Source organism: Telmatherina bonti, assembly GCF_933228915.1.
Source record: "Telmatherina bonti genome assembly, chromosome: 3".
NCBI classification, from domain to species: domain Eukaryota; kingdom Metazoa; phylum Chordata; class Actinopteri; order Atheriniformes; family Telmatherinidae; genus Telmatherina; species Telmatherina bonti.
Window position 1 is genome coordinate 32,669,044 of NC_136621.1, and position 18,437 is coordinate 32,687,480.

Consider the following 18,437-nt stretch of genomic DNA (forward strand, 5'->3'; position numbering starts at 1 on the left):
TTTCCACCATCTCATCTTTCCGTCTCACAAGCTGTGGTCAGTTTGTTAGGTAGTCATTAAAAGCACTTGAGAAATAAAAGAAACTGAAAATAATACGATGCTCAAAGTGATGCCTGATTTGTCTGGATGAGAGCGGGCTCAGTGAAGCAAGAAGATTATAGCATTTTCAGGCCCATTACCAGCACACTGTAATGGATCCTATTGGTTTTGTTTGCTTACTGAGCAACACAAGTCTCTCAAAGACTTTCATTGGTTTGTATCATTTAAAATATGTAAATTGTTCAATTGGCCTCTACCATATAGATAAAGGTTAAAAATATCTGTTATTGAGCCAGGTGTAAGTTTCAGAAGCCAAACCCCTGTTACAACCATCAAGGTCTAATTATAAAACACTTCCAGACTTAACTGTAGTCACAGTCGTATTGCATGTGCATGCTTGTATGAAAGAGGTCATGAGTGAGGGATCTTTTGTAATGGAAGGATTATCGGTTTTATGTTTAGAAAAAATTGATCTTAGAATTTCTTCTGATTATTTAGTGTCTTATCAGCAGTATTCAGCTGTCAGCATGCTCTGAGTTTGCAGAATTAAGGGATTTAATGTTACACCCTGGTACCGAGTTGGACCCGAATTCTCATCTGGAGCTGAATTATCAAGGAGAGTCAGACACGACGCTTCGTCTGGAGCAGCTCTGGCGTGAATTTATTTGCTTTTTTAAAAATAATTATTTAAACATGGGAAAATTCTTGTCACAAAACATTACAATAGTGACACATTGCATTTACTTAGGTGGTAGTTCTCATGAAATCATTTCAAACTTGGAAGTTCATCACACCTCGGTAAATGTTAAATGACCTTAATAAGTGGCAGCGTAGCTTAATAAAACAACAAAAAACTGCATGTCCAAACTCAGAAATCAAGTAGAAATAATATTGTATCAGACATCTTCATGCTTCTGTACTCCATCTCTAAACAACTTCATAAAAACAAACAGTGACATACTAGTTCAACGGATTCTTATTAGTGAGTAAATCATCTATTCTCATGCTCAGATTAAACACATTGGCATTAAACAATTACATGTTTCTCTCTAACAGGGGTGAACACACATCAGGTGTGATGCAGCTTTGCTGATAAAACGTGGTCACGTCAACTACTAGCAGTTACTAATGGCTACTAATTATGGTCCTAAAACAGAAATAAATATTATAAAACACGTATAAACATCCATAGAGTGTCCACGAAATGTTTTAACATTCATTTGCCAAAAAGGTTAAAGCATAAATTCCACATTTCAAACCTGGAACGGGATTATCCAGAAGGACACTGACATGATGCAAGCAGCTATGGTGCGAATGTAGCATGTCTAGAGAGCCACCGCTTCTGATCCCTGCAAACATGCACTGCAACGCAAATCACCACTAAGACCCAATCAACCAATCACAGATCATCCCAACATCCCACACATTAACTGCTATAATGCAGGATTGCAGGTATTTGAGGTTTACCTGTAACAAATCAGAGTTTCAACAAACAATTACTTTATTAAATTTACCGATTACATTAATATGTGGAAGGATTCTATCAATAAAATCCATCTCAGTAATGTCATAGCATACATTATATGGTGGCATGGTGGCTGGGCAATATGTCCTGCCACTTATCAGCTGGGATCTGATATTTTACTGATTTAATCCAAGCGGCAACCTCCGGCAGTTAAACGTGAAGCCTATGCGGAAGTGCATAAAACTGCAGTTCCCCCTTCATCCACTAGGGGCTGGCTGCAAAACAGAGCAAAACCCCATAGACTCCCATGTTAAAAAGGCCAACTTCAGGCAGAAATAAACGTGTTTACAGCCTGGTTCAAAAATCCATTTTCAGTTTATAGGTCAGGTTTACCTTCATGACAACTGTGAGGGAAGTGAATTTTTTTCTAACTCGCCCGTTTAAAAGTAATTTAATCTCGAAGTTCGGCAAATTTAGGGGTGTGTCCTTTTGATTGACTGGTACCAATCTCTGGCTTCAAGTAAGAAGAATGTAGAACAACGGCGGTTTTTAGCCAGTTAACAACGTGACTTAGCTTTAGCCCGCTTACCTCCATTAGCTGGGTAGCTCCCGTTATCTCCGGGTTAGCTCGGTTAGCTTTTAGCTACAGAAGGCTCGGAGTTCGCTCGATGTCAATTATCCACCGTGACGCTCACGGCTTCCCTCTCAGCTCCACCTCTTTGCCCATATTTGTATTTTCCAGGCAAGACGACGCGCATGACGCTGCCAACATGTTGACGGTAGGAACCGCCCACCGAGTTTCAATTCAGCTCTTCAGAAGCCTATGGGTGACGTCACGGAGGCTACATCCATCTCTTTATATATAGTCTATGATTTAATCCCAAAATACCAACCAAAGACCTTAAAAGGCAGTTGTGTTAAACTAAAAGAAAAAAAAGAAGCTTTAAAACTTGCTGGCGGGATTTGCCTCTGCAAAGACTTGAAAGCTGGTTCATGTTTTGCTATTCCAGACTCCAACCTCATTAAAATGATGTGATCTCAATAAGTTAAACACAAATAAATGTCAAAATACTTGATGATCAGAAGCATTGCTGTTAACAAAAGAGATGACCCACACAACCATGTGAAAGATAAAATCTTATTACTGTGATTAAATTAAACTGTGACCTGCTAAAGGAGACTTGGTGACAATCAGAGGTTTGATGGGTAGGTCCAGAGACGATAACATGGATTGTTTAAAGTAACTTCTCTAAATTTTTGGATGAATTCATGCTAAGATGTAATCCAGTTTTATTTGTTGGAGATTTTAATACTTATGTTTTCTGTCCTGAAAATCCTCTGATGAAGGACTTTTACATTTTGTCAACTAAATTTAATCCAGTCTGCAAATGGTCCCAATCAGCCACATGGACACACTCTGGACTTGCAGCATATCTGTTGTTAATCTGGGAATTGTTTTCTGATTATACACCAGTGGTGTTTGTTTTTGTTTCACTCGTTCAAACCGTCAAACCGTGCTCTCTAGTGCAACGTTGTCGTGCTCTTAAACCTTCAACTGTTGCTCAGTTCTTCACATTTTTTTTTTACTTATGAGGGCACCTCTCAGCCTTCGCTGTCACCCTCTACAGATAATCTAATTGCACAATTTTATTCAATCTGTCAAACAATTCTGAATTCTGCTGCTCCACTGAGAATAAGAGTCCAAAGTCCAGATCAGATACTTGCTTCGGTGACCAAACCCGTGTCGTTACATGGAAGTGCAGGAGAGCTGAAGAGAGGTGGAAAAGGAACAGGTTGGAACAAGCTGGCTTTACTAGCTGTAAGAGCTGCAAGAACAAAACTCTTCTCTAAAGTTAAGCTTTTTAACTCTCACAAGCCCCGTGTTCTTTTTGATACACCTAACTCTGTACTAAATGCACGTGAACACATCCAGCTGGAGGCCTTTAGGAAACTTTGTGAGAAATTTCTTCGCTTCTTTCACAAGAAGGTAAACAGTTCTGGGGCCCTAATTTCTCCAACCTTGTTCAATCTATCAGTCTTAACAATCTGTTTAGCTGTGTCTGCCTACACAAAGTCTACCCCCCCCCATTTTAGAGCAGGTGGTTTTTTTAATATGAAGCCATCTGAATCCTCTTTGGATGTTCTTCCACTAGGACTTCTTAAGGAGGCCTTGTCGACCTTCAGTGTCTCCTTTTTCACTGTTCTTAATAGTTCTCTAGCTTCCAGTGTAAAGCTGAAATATTTTAAACGTGTTGCTGTGCAGCGCCTGCTTAAAAAACAAACAGCTCAGCAGGACGCCACCATTTGTCCTACTGTAGACCTGTGTCTGAGCTGCCTTATTTTGTCCAAACTCCCGTAAAAAGTTGTTTATTCATGAAAAAATAACACAACAAAAACACCCTGCAAGGATTTCAGAATTTACTGCATAGTTATGGCAATATTAAAACAGCAAATTTATGAATATTTTCAAGCATATCTATTTGACAAAGGAAATTTTATATCTCTCAGTGATGAGTATTTGTCTCAACTTCAGAAAAAAAAACAAAAACCTCACATTTATTCTTTAACAAATAAGCAATTACAGCCAATGTTGCATTGCTTGTTACATCTCCTTGATGGATCTCTCCATGCAGTTATTGCATGTTTATTCCTCTCGGATTTGGCATGGATTGATGAACTATAACCATGTGACCAAGTAATTATGTAACTATGACCCAAACATGCCTAAATGCGCTGAACTGCTTCCATGTGACGAGATGATGAGCTGTTTTTATCGAACCTATGTACATTTTCAGTGGTATAGTTTCATTCTGACTGCAATAGACAATATTAATACAAATATATTTTAATTATTTTTGTCTGAGTCACCTTATTAAAGTATTAAACAAATTGTAACACATCAACTTCTTAAAACCAGAAATTTTCAATTAGCTACATTCAATCACAGAATATTGCAACATTTGAGCCATCCACACATCTTAATCACATCAGCTGATACTGACCCATGCGTTTTTTTTAAATGTAGCTTTCCCTGATAAGTATTTGACTGACATTGTGCAGATTATAGTGCTTTCTGGTACTGACATTTAAAAAAAAAACAAAAAAAAAAACACATTTTGATCCATCACATGTGCACAGACACAAACAGATGGACAGATTGACAGTTAGACAATCAGGGTGATGGACTATTGGCTAAACTAACAAGAAGATGGATAACTGGACAGAAAGACAGAAATGGGCAAAAACAGAGGCTAAAGAGAGGTTGGAATAAGCAAGGACAGACAGATGGACGGACAGTTTGATCAGACAGACAGAGAGACAGATGGTGCTTTTATTAGGAAAAGCAGGCTTTGACAGACTATCTGATGGGCAGACAGACATGCCAACATGCAGAAAATCTACTGGGACAGTCTAAATGGGCGGAAAAAGAACAGCTTTGACATTCTGATGAAGAAATGGGGCTTAGATGCCCGGGGCCAGGTGAAGAGAGGACGTTGTATCTCTGAAGACCATCAACATGAAGAAGGACTCAACTTAAAAGTGTGTATGCAGATGCGTGTGTTTGCTTGTACACTAGTGCGTGTGTATGAGTGTACATGTCTGTGTGTGTGTGTGTGTGTATCTAACACAGCTCCGGCCATTACAGAAGCACGGTTTAAAACTAGCTAACATGCTGGCAAAAACAAGGTGCTAAAAGACTCAAGGTACAAATGGCTGAGGATTTGTACACTCGCACATCCATCAGAACATAACATGCACATTAATGCATGTGTGCACACACACAGAGAGACACAAATACCCAGGGCAGAGGACAAAAGAGACATCTGTTCCAGTTTTATCCCCTTACCAGCAAAATGTTCCAGGGCAACAACTAACCTTATTGTAAAACTCTAAAAAATTCCACATGCAGCTCCCATAAGCCCACTATGAATGACAAATCATATTCATTTTGCTGATCAAAACCTCACCTGAGTACAATATGAAACGGCAAATTAAGCAATTAGAGTCATTGAGGAGCTGAAATGTTTTTTGCCTTTTACTCTTCAGAATTGTGCGTTAGTTTTGAAGCATGCTCCGATTAACTAAAAACATAAACATCCATTTGAAGGCTTTTAACAAGGAGCTGTGGAACTGTGTGTGGGGTATGTGTCTTTGTGTGTCTGTGTGTTTGTGTGTATGTGTGCCTAAAGTACCCCACAGGCCCTTAAGTGGTGTGTATTTATAGAGCATGTGTCTCTCTGAAGCCCAGAGGGTGGTTATATGAGCCCCTTCTAATGGCTAGAAGCGCAAGGAACATCCACAGTCATGTTTCCACAAAACAGACACACATGCATGCACACATGCATGCACGCTTATTGAAGTACACATACACGGGTATTTGATAAGGCAGTTAGGAGGGATGTTGTTCTGTCCTCTTTTGGATAAACTCAGACCTCTGTGGGTACAAGTCTGACCTTTTAAACATGAGTAAAACCCATGCAGGACAGTTCCATGCTATAAAAAAAAATATATGCATCAGCAGCACACTGCAGAGCTGATAAGATGCAGAATTCAATTTCATTTTATAATTTAATCTTGTACCTTCAGCTTTCATCCTTTAGAGTCAGTGGTGGAGCGTAAGTGGCTTTGGGCAGCATAAGCTGGGATGTAGGATGACATTAAACCAAAGTCCGTTTTGCATCACGTCTCCTCATCTGCAGCTTGAAAGATAACTGAAGCTGGTTCCTCTTGTCCCACAGCTAAACGGGTGTAGCCTGGGAAATGAGTTACCTCACAGGACACAATAACTGGGGTTTCTTCTGAAGCACTTCATTGCCAGTGACAACTTTAGAACCAGCACATCTGTACCAAGTTCTGTCCTTTTTTAGATATGGGCAGGGAATACTGGCAACAAGTTTCCTAAAAAAAAGTAGTAAAATAAAATAGAATAACATACTCCTTTTTGAAGTGTTCATTTATTTATTATTGTATTTATTTTTTGTTGTCATTATTGTAATGCTGTTCATCTATAATCCCTAGGAATGCCATGACTTGTGTGGAATCCAATGTAAGTAAACAAGAAGAAATGAGAACAGAAAAAAAATTAATTAGTAAAAAATAATAACAATTATTATTATTATTTATTATTATTATTATTATTATTATTATTATTATTATTATTATTATTAATAATAATAATAATAATAATAATAATAATAATAATAATTATTATTATTATTATTATTATTATTATTATTATTATATAATGCGTAAACATACTTTATTCTCATATTGCTCTTTACATTATTGCCTTTTTTTTTTTTTTTTTAATTCTGACATGTTCAATAATCACTGATTCTGATATCCCCACCTGTGACATTTTTGTGTCTTACATCTGTACATGGGCAGGAATGTGGAGAGCTGTAGGAGTGAGCAAGTTTGTCTTGTCTTGTTTTGTCTGTATCTTATATATTGTTTTGCGTATAATTTGGGTAATTGTTGATTATAATATATTGTTTTGTGTTTTTGGACCCCCTCGAAAACGAGATGGTACATCCAAAGGGGCATTCCATAAAATAAATGTCTCTAAATTTCTCTAAATTAGAACAAAAGGAAATACAGCAGGTTGCTCCAGACTTTTGCAGAAGAATACATAAAAGATACAAATAATCACAATTAACTGGCAGAAATATTAAATGGATAACTATTCTTATGCCCAAGAGAGTGATTATATTAATAATTTATCACCTGGCTACACTGAGGTTACGTACAGTAAATTAAGAAATAGAATGGCCATATGGCTTTGTTTGGGTCTGTACACAAGCCAGCCAGAATTCGTGTGCATGTGAGTGTGTGTGAGCGTTTGATCTGCGGATAGGCCAGGCTGCGCTGAAACAGCAGCAATTTAACTGATGCTTCCACCATATGGCTTGAGTGATAGCATTAGAGAACCTGCGCTGAACCTGAAAAGAGGCAGCGAAAGAAAGACGCTGGTAGGCTGGACCGCAGCTGGAGGGCAGGATTTGTAGAGCAGCCCCATTATGGTGCACTGGTATGCAAAATCTCCAGGCACACATACAAACAATGTGTGCACGTGTGAGCGTGTGTGTGTATGTGTGTGTGTGTGTGTGTGTGAAGACACATACAGTATAAGCTACGTAATGTCCCTACAAGCATACAGGCACGTAAATGCAAATTAACATTTGTGATCATCACACTGGCCTGCATTTGAGCATGTGCAGGTGTATGTGTGTGTCCAAGTGCATGCATACACATACACACACACACACACACACACACACACACACACGCGCAGGTACATAAGTGCAGACTTATCTTGTGTGTCTCAGCAATCTGGGTGATTTATTCCTTGAATACTGCAGTGTTTTGGGTGGGATCTTGGGGAATTCACGGCCATATGTCCTAATTTTCTACTCTTCATTTTTTTTTTCTCTACACAACACACACACATACACAGTCTCACTTTTAGATATATATCCATACACACAAATCGTCTCAAACCTATGTGCAGAGATTTATACACACAGACACGTGCACACTATTTTCAGCTTAAAGGGCAAGGGCAAAAGAAGAATGTGTGCAGGTTTGGGAGTGTGAGGTAGGGGGAATAAGGGCTATAAGGCAGACAGTCAGAATTTTCTGCTCCAGTTAGGAGGAAATTCTTGGCCTCTGCTTTGAGAGCCATTGGAAAAGTAGGATTAAAGTACAAAAGACGACAACACGGATGATGGTTTAGTGGGTTTTAAACTGGTGCAGTTGACTGATTATTGCAGAAAATACAACATGAATGTTGGGTGTGAAGCATTGTTTTTCATTATCATTATTATTTACTGTGTCAGCAAAACAAGTAGGGGATTAAAAAGGAGACAACAAAGTAGAGTTCAGACTGAGACAATGACTGACGTTATGAAGAGATGTGTGATCAATAGGATCTCAGGACACGAGTTTTGAGGTGTGCGTTTGAATATGTGCGTCTTTTCTTGCTTTACTGTGTTTTGAATAGAGTCTAAAAAGTCGAGGACCATTTAAGATCATTTTCTCTTCAAACTATTAATGTTTTTTAACTTCAGTACTTTGATGTGGTTTTTCTCTAACTTGGTTTGCTTTTCTAAAGAAATGTTTAATTCATACACAAGTCCTGAGTTCTGATCAATCATTGTATTGCCTCATATGTCATCTTGAAAATTCCCTTCTTTGTAAAGGTCTTACCATACTGTGGTTAGGGGTTATCTCTAAAGACTCCACTTCTCATCACATTCATATTTTTATTTCTGTTAAAACTGTTAAGATATAGGCAAGAAGGACATCAGGTGGTCATGTCAGTATCGTGGCATAGACCTCAAAGCATGAAGGTTGCTGGTTTGAGCCTCATCAGGGGTTGAACAGTGGTCTTTCTGTGTGGAGTTTGTTTGTTCTCCCTGTGTGTGTGATGGTGGTGGTGGTGAGGGGGGGTCTCTCTGGTTATTCTGCTTCCTCACACTAACACGATGTGTGTTAGATTAGTTGAGCACTTTTTACATGTAAGCTGCTTTGGATAAAAACAGCTGCCAAATGACTGCTGAATAATACTTCAGTTTGAATGAGATATTTTTATGTGGGCAGGACAAACAAATAAATGAATAACTGTAAGTCTAATTAATGCTAGTTAATGCTAGAAATAACTTGAAGCCTGCCCCCCCCCCACCTACCTAACTCCCAGTTGCTTTTCTATCCATGTTTTAAGCTGAATTCTCACATGTACTTGAGTCCTGAATGTCCTCAAGATGTTTCAGATTGGTAGTGTGTGTCACTGATCACAGACCTGTAGGCTGCTTTCTACCAGAACCCCATCACTGTGGACACGTTTACAACCTGGTTCCTGAAAACTGAGATGCTGTGTGAAATGGAAATAAAAATAAATGGAATTATTTGCAAAGACTTTTTTTTTTGCCAGCCAAACACAAATAGCATAGCAGATGTTGAAATTGAGACAGTTTATTATTTCAGAGAAAAACGGGTGCAGGGTGATGTGTGCCATTGTTTAGCATCACCTCTTTCAGCAGCTGTGTGTAAACATCTGGGGAAGGGGGAGACCAGTTCCTGGAGTTTTAAAAGAGAAAAGTTGTCCTAATCTTGCTGCTCCACATTATTGGGTCTTTGTTTCTGTTGGTGAATAATCTGGACTCCAAGCTGAGCTGGTCACATTTTCTATTGCAAAGCCATGTTGTTGTGATGGATGCAGTATGTGGTTCAGCAGAAATCTGGGTGGAAGTCTGGGTGTACTGATGGACTCAGACCTAAATTTAAAGAAAAAAAAAACACATTAAAGGAATCACAAAATCAACCTACTGTAACTTACTAATATATCATTGGACATGGGTAAAAGATCTGATGTCCCAGCAGGACCTGGAAAAGTTAGTCTACATGTTCTTCTTTAGTCAGTTTGATTATTGTAACATCATCTTCATATGTCTTCCTCAAAAAAGTCTTCACTGAGACCAAGAGAGTGGACCACATCAGACCAGCTCTGAGGTCTTTGCACTGGCTGCCTGTTCGTAAGTCGATAGACTTTAAAGTTCTGTGTGTTCTGGTCTATAAAGTTCTGAATGGTTTAGAACCAAAATACATCAGTGACCTCTTGATTCCAGTATGAACCCCATTCATCTGGATCCGGTCTTTTATCAGTTTCCAAAATCATAACCTGACACAGAGAAGCTGCATTCAGCTTCTATGCTCCACATGTCTGAAAGTCTCAGATGAGCAGAAACACTCTGTTTATTTAATGTTAAACGTTAAAGAGTACATGTTTTCAGCTGCCTTTGAATAGTTTTATTTAAAAGTCCAAATCTGCACTGTTTCTTTAATCTTGAACTATTAAACTTAATAATGTTTTAAATACTGGTTTTATCAAATGTTTTTTCCCTCTTCCCTTGTCTTTTTTTTTTTTTAGTAGTATTTTAAATTATCTTTATTATTTTCTATTGTTTCAATATTTCTCTAAAGCACTTTGAATCACCTTGTTGTTGAATTGTGCTATACAAATAAACTTGCCCTGTCTAGCATTGTAAATGTTCAAGGTCTACACTGAAGACTTGTCTGGATGGGAGCAGACGTTGCCATAAAGCCTCTACGTAGTTTTCAGCATTGACGTTGCCGTCATGCATGTGGAAACCTCCCTAAATCATTGGCACTAATGTAACCTGCAAACCATCAGACATGCAGGTTTTTGTACTGTCTGCTCATAACAAGCTGGATGGGCCTTCTCCTTATTAGTCACTGCACCAATGCGTCCATCTGACCACAAAACAATTTTTTTAAATTTTGTCTCATACCATCTTCTTGTTAGTTTGCAAACCAACAGATTCTATTTTTATTTACATTTTGCACAGCATCCCAATTTGGGGGGAATTGAGGTTGTAGAAACATGCAGTACTTGTTTAGACAGAATAAACATCACCACCTCCTTTTTTCAATCATATTTTCAAGAAAACGCAGTAATGTCCACAGAAATAATTTCTGCATCATGTGCTGCCTCCTGCAGACTCCAGAGAACTTTTCTCCCAGCATCCCTTCCCTCATCTATCCATTCAGGAGAGTCCATCTCCAGCAGAAAGTCTCCTGCTGTGATGGGCCTGTGTGAACAGCAGCTGTGGAAAAAGACTGGACCAAATTATTCTGACTTACTGAAGAATTTTCAGAGAACTTTAATCATGATTAAGAAATAAAAAAAAAACAACTTTGGATCTTTTTATTTTGGGATGTTTTATTCATGCAACTGGCCAATACTAAAGTAAGATAACACATTTTACCTTTAGGTTATTATATATGTATAAACACATTACAAATTTAACATCCATCCATTTTCTTAACCAATTATTCCAGTTCAGGATCGCGGGAAGCTGGAGCCTATCCCAGCAATCATTGAGCAAGAAGCAGGAAACAACCTGAACAGGTCACCAGTCCATCACAGTACAAATCTAACATGATTTCATAGATTACATACATAGCCATGATGAATTGTGGACCAGTTTGCAGGACCAGTTTGCAGGGTAGTCTTGTAGCCTTCATAATATTCTTCAGGTTGGTTATTCTCATATTATTTTACTCAGCTTTCCATTCTGCCATCATAAATGTGCATCCACAAACAGTGTACACATTTCTTTAATGACAAAAATTGTGGTGGGAATTGGTTTGAGGCAGAAAAAAACCAGAAGTAAACATCATGCAGGAGTACAGAGAGCACTAAATGTAAATAATGAACAGTCTTTTCCAGATTTCTCCTCTTCAAACACAGGCCACTGTGCTGGAGGTACTGGGAGGGCAGAGTGGAACCTGTGAGCATTAAGTTGTTTCTGAAAAGTCATCTTAATTGTGTGGACAATACTGTATATGTTCTTTTGTTAGATATCAGGAATATTGCTTACAGAGGAGAACAGAGACTTTTAAAGCAGTGAGAATCTGTTTGAATTTCCAAGTGTTTTTAATGAGCCTGCACCATGGATATGTTCCCAGTTTCACCCATGCCAGCTAAGACACAATCTAACTGCAGGAGAGGAGATGCAGAGATCTGATGATTATTACTGAAAACAGATGCAATTTTTAATGAAATGGTTTAAAATTCCAAGAGCACATCATCTTGAATGTGTTGTCCTCCCTTTCTCTGTGTTCTCTCCCTTCCCACTTTCACCTCCTGGACTTTCAAAACGGAACAAGTGACACACTCAGAGTGCAAGCTGTGGATGACAGTAAAGCGCAGAGATAAAAAAAAAAAAAAAAAAAAAAAGAGATGACTGAGAGGAAGAATGCTGGAAAATTGAGGATAAAAAAATGGCAGGGACACAACTGAAAAAGAAAAACAGACGGAAGGGAAGAAAGAAGAGGAGAATGTCGCAATTATTTCTCCTTATCTGTCTGAGTGTATTCAAATCTTCCCCAGTCCCTTTCGTCCTTCCCTGCCTGTGCCCCTTTCTTCTTTCCTTCCTTCAGAAGTCAGAAATCTCTAAGGAAGCTTGCTCATAAGTCCTAAATTATTTACCACCGCCACCCCGGCTGCAACACTTCGTCATTAATTTACCCAATGTCATATTTGCATGACACGTTGGACACCAAGTTGCTCCAGCCACACAGATAATACACACAGCACATCTCATGCATAAACATGCTCTCTAATATTACTATTCCCTGCAGAGTTGAAGCACTTAGGATGAACCACTAATGAGCCCCGATCTGACCTATATATCTAAATCATTGATGTACTTCTGCTATCAATTGTTGCAGCCATTATAATGAATCTTCCTGGTTTGTTATTACACACCACTACATAAGATGTGTGTGTGTGTGTGTTTTCCCCATTTGCCTTACAAGTAACTGAAACCACTTACCACTAACTTGAAAGAAAAAAAAAAAAAGCTTTAGTTTAGGGGTTGTTCATATTTAGTAAATTACACAAATAAATTTGTTAGAAATTCACAGTTGAGGCTCCGTCATGCTTCATAAATATTCTATGCTACTGTGGAGGACGGATACCCAGAAAATGAAAAGGTGTATGTGTGTTTGAGTGCCTCTCACATGGCCACTAAATATTCAGGCTTGAATTACATTGATTTTTGCGTTGCTCGGATGAAGAAGTACATTCCAATTCATTAAGATGCTTACATCAAATTCATACATTTATCATAAAAGGAGATATTAAAATCTTGATGGAAAGCTTTCAATAATACAATCATGTAATGAAGCAATAATTTGGAAAGCCAGAAGGGTCCTCTATAAAGTGTCAAAAGATCTTAATTTATTAATCAATAACCATGCAAAGTTCATTTCAGGCTCTTAAAAAATCCATGACTTAGCCTTGTATTTGTAAAAAGGAGAGATACCAGCTTGACTCTTAAACAGGATTTTAAGGGAAGAGGGAAAGCCATCATAGCTGCAGTCAACAGGAGACTCAAAACCTGTCACTCTTTGCACGTATGCTTTCTCACTTAGATATCAGAGTGATGGATACACCCTGTACTTTGAGACAATGAGTAGAAGCTGGTGTGATGGAGGGGCTGAAAGATAAGTGTTTGAGACATTCATTAATGAAACCGCAACACATTGCAAGGTTTTAACCATGGTGCATTCAGAGTGTGTGAGACGAATCCCAAAAACAGCAGCTTGAAGCCACATTTGAACTTGTTTGTATTGTTACTTTGCCTGGTGAAAAAGTGCTTTAAAGCAAGAATGCTTCCTGCAAATAGAGCCATAAGAAAGCGGCTTTATCCAAAACCTGGTTGTGATGTAGTTGTTGAGAGAGTGTGTATAAGTAATGGCCAGAGAATTATTGTAAAAGAGAGCTTGTTTGCATCTGAAAATGCTTGCCAGAGGTGATTAGGTTGCTCATAATCACCTATTAAACATCCATAGGCTCTGGCCCTTGGAAAAGTCTTATCTAAAGGGTAGATTTACTATCGCTTTGCCCCAGGAGCAATCTCAGTTTTGGTATAAATGAGGACTAATGAGGTGCAAAAGTAAATTAAAATGCACTGCTTGTTTGTTTGTTTCTTATAGCTGGTCCATTTGCATATGCGTCAATAAAAATTCACCTTCCGGTGTGCAACACTTAGAGAAGGGAATAGTTAGAGAAAATCTTTAGACTGCTTAATTAATGATTGTGGAATTAAACTGGATAAATATATATATAAGTTAGAGCCAGTGTAGCTGACACCAGCAAAATGTGCCTCTGCGTCTATAGTTTCTCCTCCGTAGCTACGGCACAAATTCAGGAAGAAGCTCCAAATATCCAGAAAAAAGCAATGCTCAAGATCTGAACAACACTGAAGGAAATACTTCTGCATATCCTCACTGCAATCTGGATCATGTGGGGGGCAGGTGTGCATTCTGCAGACCTTCACAGAGCATATGGTGGTGTCATAACCAAACACCACGCAGGCGCTGCACAAGTATAAATCCAGTTTAACTTAGGGCTATAAAGACGAGTTTATCTGCTTGATGTGACAATGACAGTCGCTTCAAGACTTAAATATTGTTCAATACTGCCAGGAAAACAGAGTTTGTCAAGTAAAAAAGTGTGTGGATTTATTGAAATGCTAAAAGAGCGCCCCATCATATTACAGCTGTCAAACCACATTATTCCTAATTGACAGGAGGAACTACAGCAACCTGGAACATCCTCTGGAAAAGAGTTCTGCAACAAAGGGTTTCTTTGCAAACAAAGACATGGTGGCAGAGTTTTTATAAATTAGATCAATTTTAGAACTTTATTTAGTGTGAGACTTATCCTACAATTTTGGAAATATGTAAATGAAACGGCTGATTTTGACACCAGCAACCTACTTAACATTATTAAACTGGAAAGGAAAATGTCCATTTACAAATTTTGCATCAACAACAAAGTGCATGATATATAAATGTAATGCATGCTGGCATGTTACAGAATTATAATATATACATAGTCATGCAAAGATTTTGGAGCCCATAAGTTGCTTTTGTGTCCATATTGTAAAACTTGCAGCATTTGGTGTTCATCGACCATGAACACCAAAAAAAGGAAAAACATTTAGTTTCTCTCCAACTTCCCTACACCATGAAATTCTTCTGTCTGTCAACAGTGAAATGTTTAAAAAAAAAAAAGGCTTTGTGGTGGGATATACAGACCTCTTTATGAGCTGCTGAACCAGAAAACTGAGCCTTTAAGGAGATAAAAATGGATACAGGCGATAAGACATGATCGAAGCATCAGGAGGAACTATTTGAAAGCTGTGGGATCTTAACTGCCTGACTATGTGGAGGATACTTTTTGTCAATGATAAAAATATTTCCAAATGTCACTTTGCACAGCTTTTTCACTGCATGTAACAAGTGCTGTGGAATGGGAATAAATCAGAAAGCTGTACAGCTGAATGAACAACACTAAAAATGACACACTTTGTTTTCTTAGCGTGCAAAATATGTAACAAAACATAACTTTGTTTAATTCCTCATCTGTCCAGTGAGGGAAAAAAAGACTATTTTTAACCTTGAGAATGTAAAGGTGGGCACATTTATAGCAAATAATAACAGTGGAGCAATTTAAAAACTGATGGTACAGAAAGTTTTCCTCTCCAGAGCACATAATAAACTGCTTGAATAAAGTTTGATTTGAGTAATTGTTTTTCTTTGCATCAGCCACTGCCAAAGCAGCTTTTAATTCTATAGGGGTTCTTAAAAACATGTAGACATGCAATTTTATTCCACTTTAAGTGTATGACAGAGGCTTTGCTGCAGCTTGTGTTAAGGTCATGTTTCTGGCCCTTAATGGGCAAGTATAAAACTTTCATATTCATGTACAGATAATTAACTAATTACACAATCTACAACATCCTGGTTTATTTGTGAAAAAAGGGTCCCGGTGAGACATTGTTAGTATTCACTGTTGGCTTTTTGCCTCCAAATCAATGAAAATTTTATATAAGTGCAATTTATTACCATTTTAGACAATTGTACTAATAAAATGCTGCATCTTGGCCACAATAGCAGTGAAATCAGGCCTCCTAAATCATTTGTGTATCACAGTATTGAGTGATTATCATTTTGTTTGACTAAGAATGATTGTCCATGTCTGCAAAAAGAATGTTTTTTTTTTTCTTTTTGTTAATCTGTCTAATCTCATGACAGTTCCCTTTCATTTGCCACTGCTAATTAATTCATTGTATCTCTGTCTAAAGAAGACATAATGAATTGCCAGAGAGAATTTTCTGAAATCCAACCCACTCAACTGCCTCAGGCTCTCCAAGACACCAGTCAATACAGCTGAGTGAGTGTTTGTGTGTCACAGAGGTGAAAATCTGCATTAATACCACAGAGGAGTTTTAGCTGATGCTGAAAAAATGCCAAAAGCTTCCTTACCGACAGTACACACGGATAAACAGAATTCACTGCACACTCATAGAAACGCATTTTACTACACAATGATGCACTTAATACAAACACTTAATCCTTCGCTGCTACCTATGATGAACACTGTGTTGCATCAGCTGATTTTTTTGTGTCTGAGTAATACAGTCTGCTTGCTGAGTTGCTGTGTGCTTGTAAACGTGTGGGCATAGATGTCACAGCAGGCGAAGAGGTGTTGATAACTTATTTGGCATTTTGACAGTGATAAAGGACATTTGTTACCCTAAGCAATACAGAAAAACACACATGCATGAAAGTAGATATTAATGTTTCGTTGTAACAGCCACTTTTTTACAGACTAAGTTTGAAGAGCTAAAATATGTTCTTTTATTCCTGCATTTCTGAGATAATTTCAAGGGCTGCATGGTACTTTAAGAAGGTATTCTCCTTCTCTATTGTCCTCTCTCTATCTTCTCACATTAGCCCACTCTGAACAAGATTTGTCACCCACGCAGATATTGACATGTGCAAAGACAATCACTTAGGCACGCTGTTATTATTACATTATTACATCTTCAGGACAGCAAAACAATTAAACAATTAAACAATTAAAAAGATGCTTCATAGATCACAGTCTTTTTTTTTTTTTCCATTGTGGCTAAAAAACAGGATGCAAACATATGAAGCTTTTTTTTTTATTAGTGTTGCTTGGATCCAGAGGGTTATGCCGGGTGCATATTTAGGGATTTCTGTGAGCAAGAAGGAATTGAAATATATTTTTCAAAGCATTATAAAATCAAGAGTGGCACCGCCAGATGAAACTGACACTGGTGACAAATGCACAGGGAGTCACTCACATTAGCCAACAGCCCACTCAAAAACTGGACATGCAACCTGCTGCACATTGGAGAAGCAAAGTGTGATGTGTTTACAGAGAAGGAAGAAAGCAATGGAAAAAAGTGAGGCCTGCAACATGAAAGAATGGTTCAACAGCACACGTTTTAGAGTAGTACAAGAATGAGGGACACTGTGGGGTTTTTAAAGCGTGAGTTCTGCCTGTATCCAACGTCCTGTCACTATTAGTGACATCAAACACTGTTGCTTTTCATTTATGTTTGTTTCAGTCAGGATTTACATTTCTTAGCTTATTTTTAATGTATTATTAATTTTTTTTCTTTAAAGGATAAGCTGCTTTTTTGCATTCTGGCAAAGGCGTCGAAAATTTTTGAAAAAGAGAAAAAAAAAAACTTTTTCTTTTTGATTTTGCATTTACACTTTTGTGTAGACATTCTTATGTCTGTGTTTTGTCCATTTCTTCTCTGTATTTCTTTTGATGGTCATCTGTCGGTGTGGTCCCTTATCCACCTCCCCTGCTGATTCTGATCTAAGATGAACCTTTTTCCGATTGGATCTATCTTGCTCCCAAGGGCAGGGTCTGGAAATAGGCTTATCTTCTGATTGGATCGTTAGCCCCTACGGGAAGGGTACAAGGGAGGTCAAAAAGAAAACCATGTTATTTTTTGGCAAGGCCACACAGGGGTCCTGCCTTAACACACACACAATCACAGAGACAGCAAACACATAAAATCTTCAGGAAGATGATCGTGAAGTATGATGGCCCCATGGAGAGTACAGCAAAGACATAAGAACAAAGTGGTCCAGAAAACACTGCCTACCCAGGATTTCTGGAGATCAATCAATGTGTTGCTTGGCTGGACACTAAGGAATATTGTGACAGGACAGCAATATGATTGTCAACAATATGATGTATATATATATATATATATATATATATATATATATATATATATATATATATATATATATATATATATATATATATATATATATATATATATGTATATATATTGACATTTATTATTATATTATTATAGTTTTGACATTTATTATTAATTGGATTTTTCTGTGTGTGTATCTGTTGTGTAGAGATACAAGAACCATAGAAAAACTAACTTAGTTGCCTAATTGAGACATTTCCTGTTTGTAGCAGAGTGATGTTTGTTGTTTAAAGAGCGCATTCATAGCTCACTGGGTGAGCTAGGAGTTAGGAGGTGAGGGCATG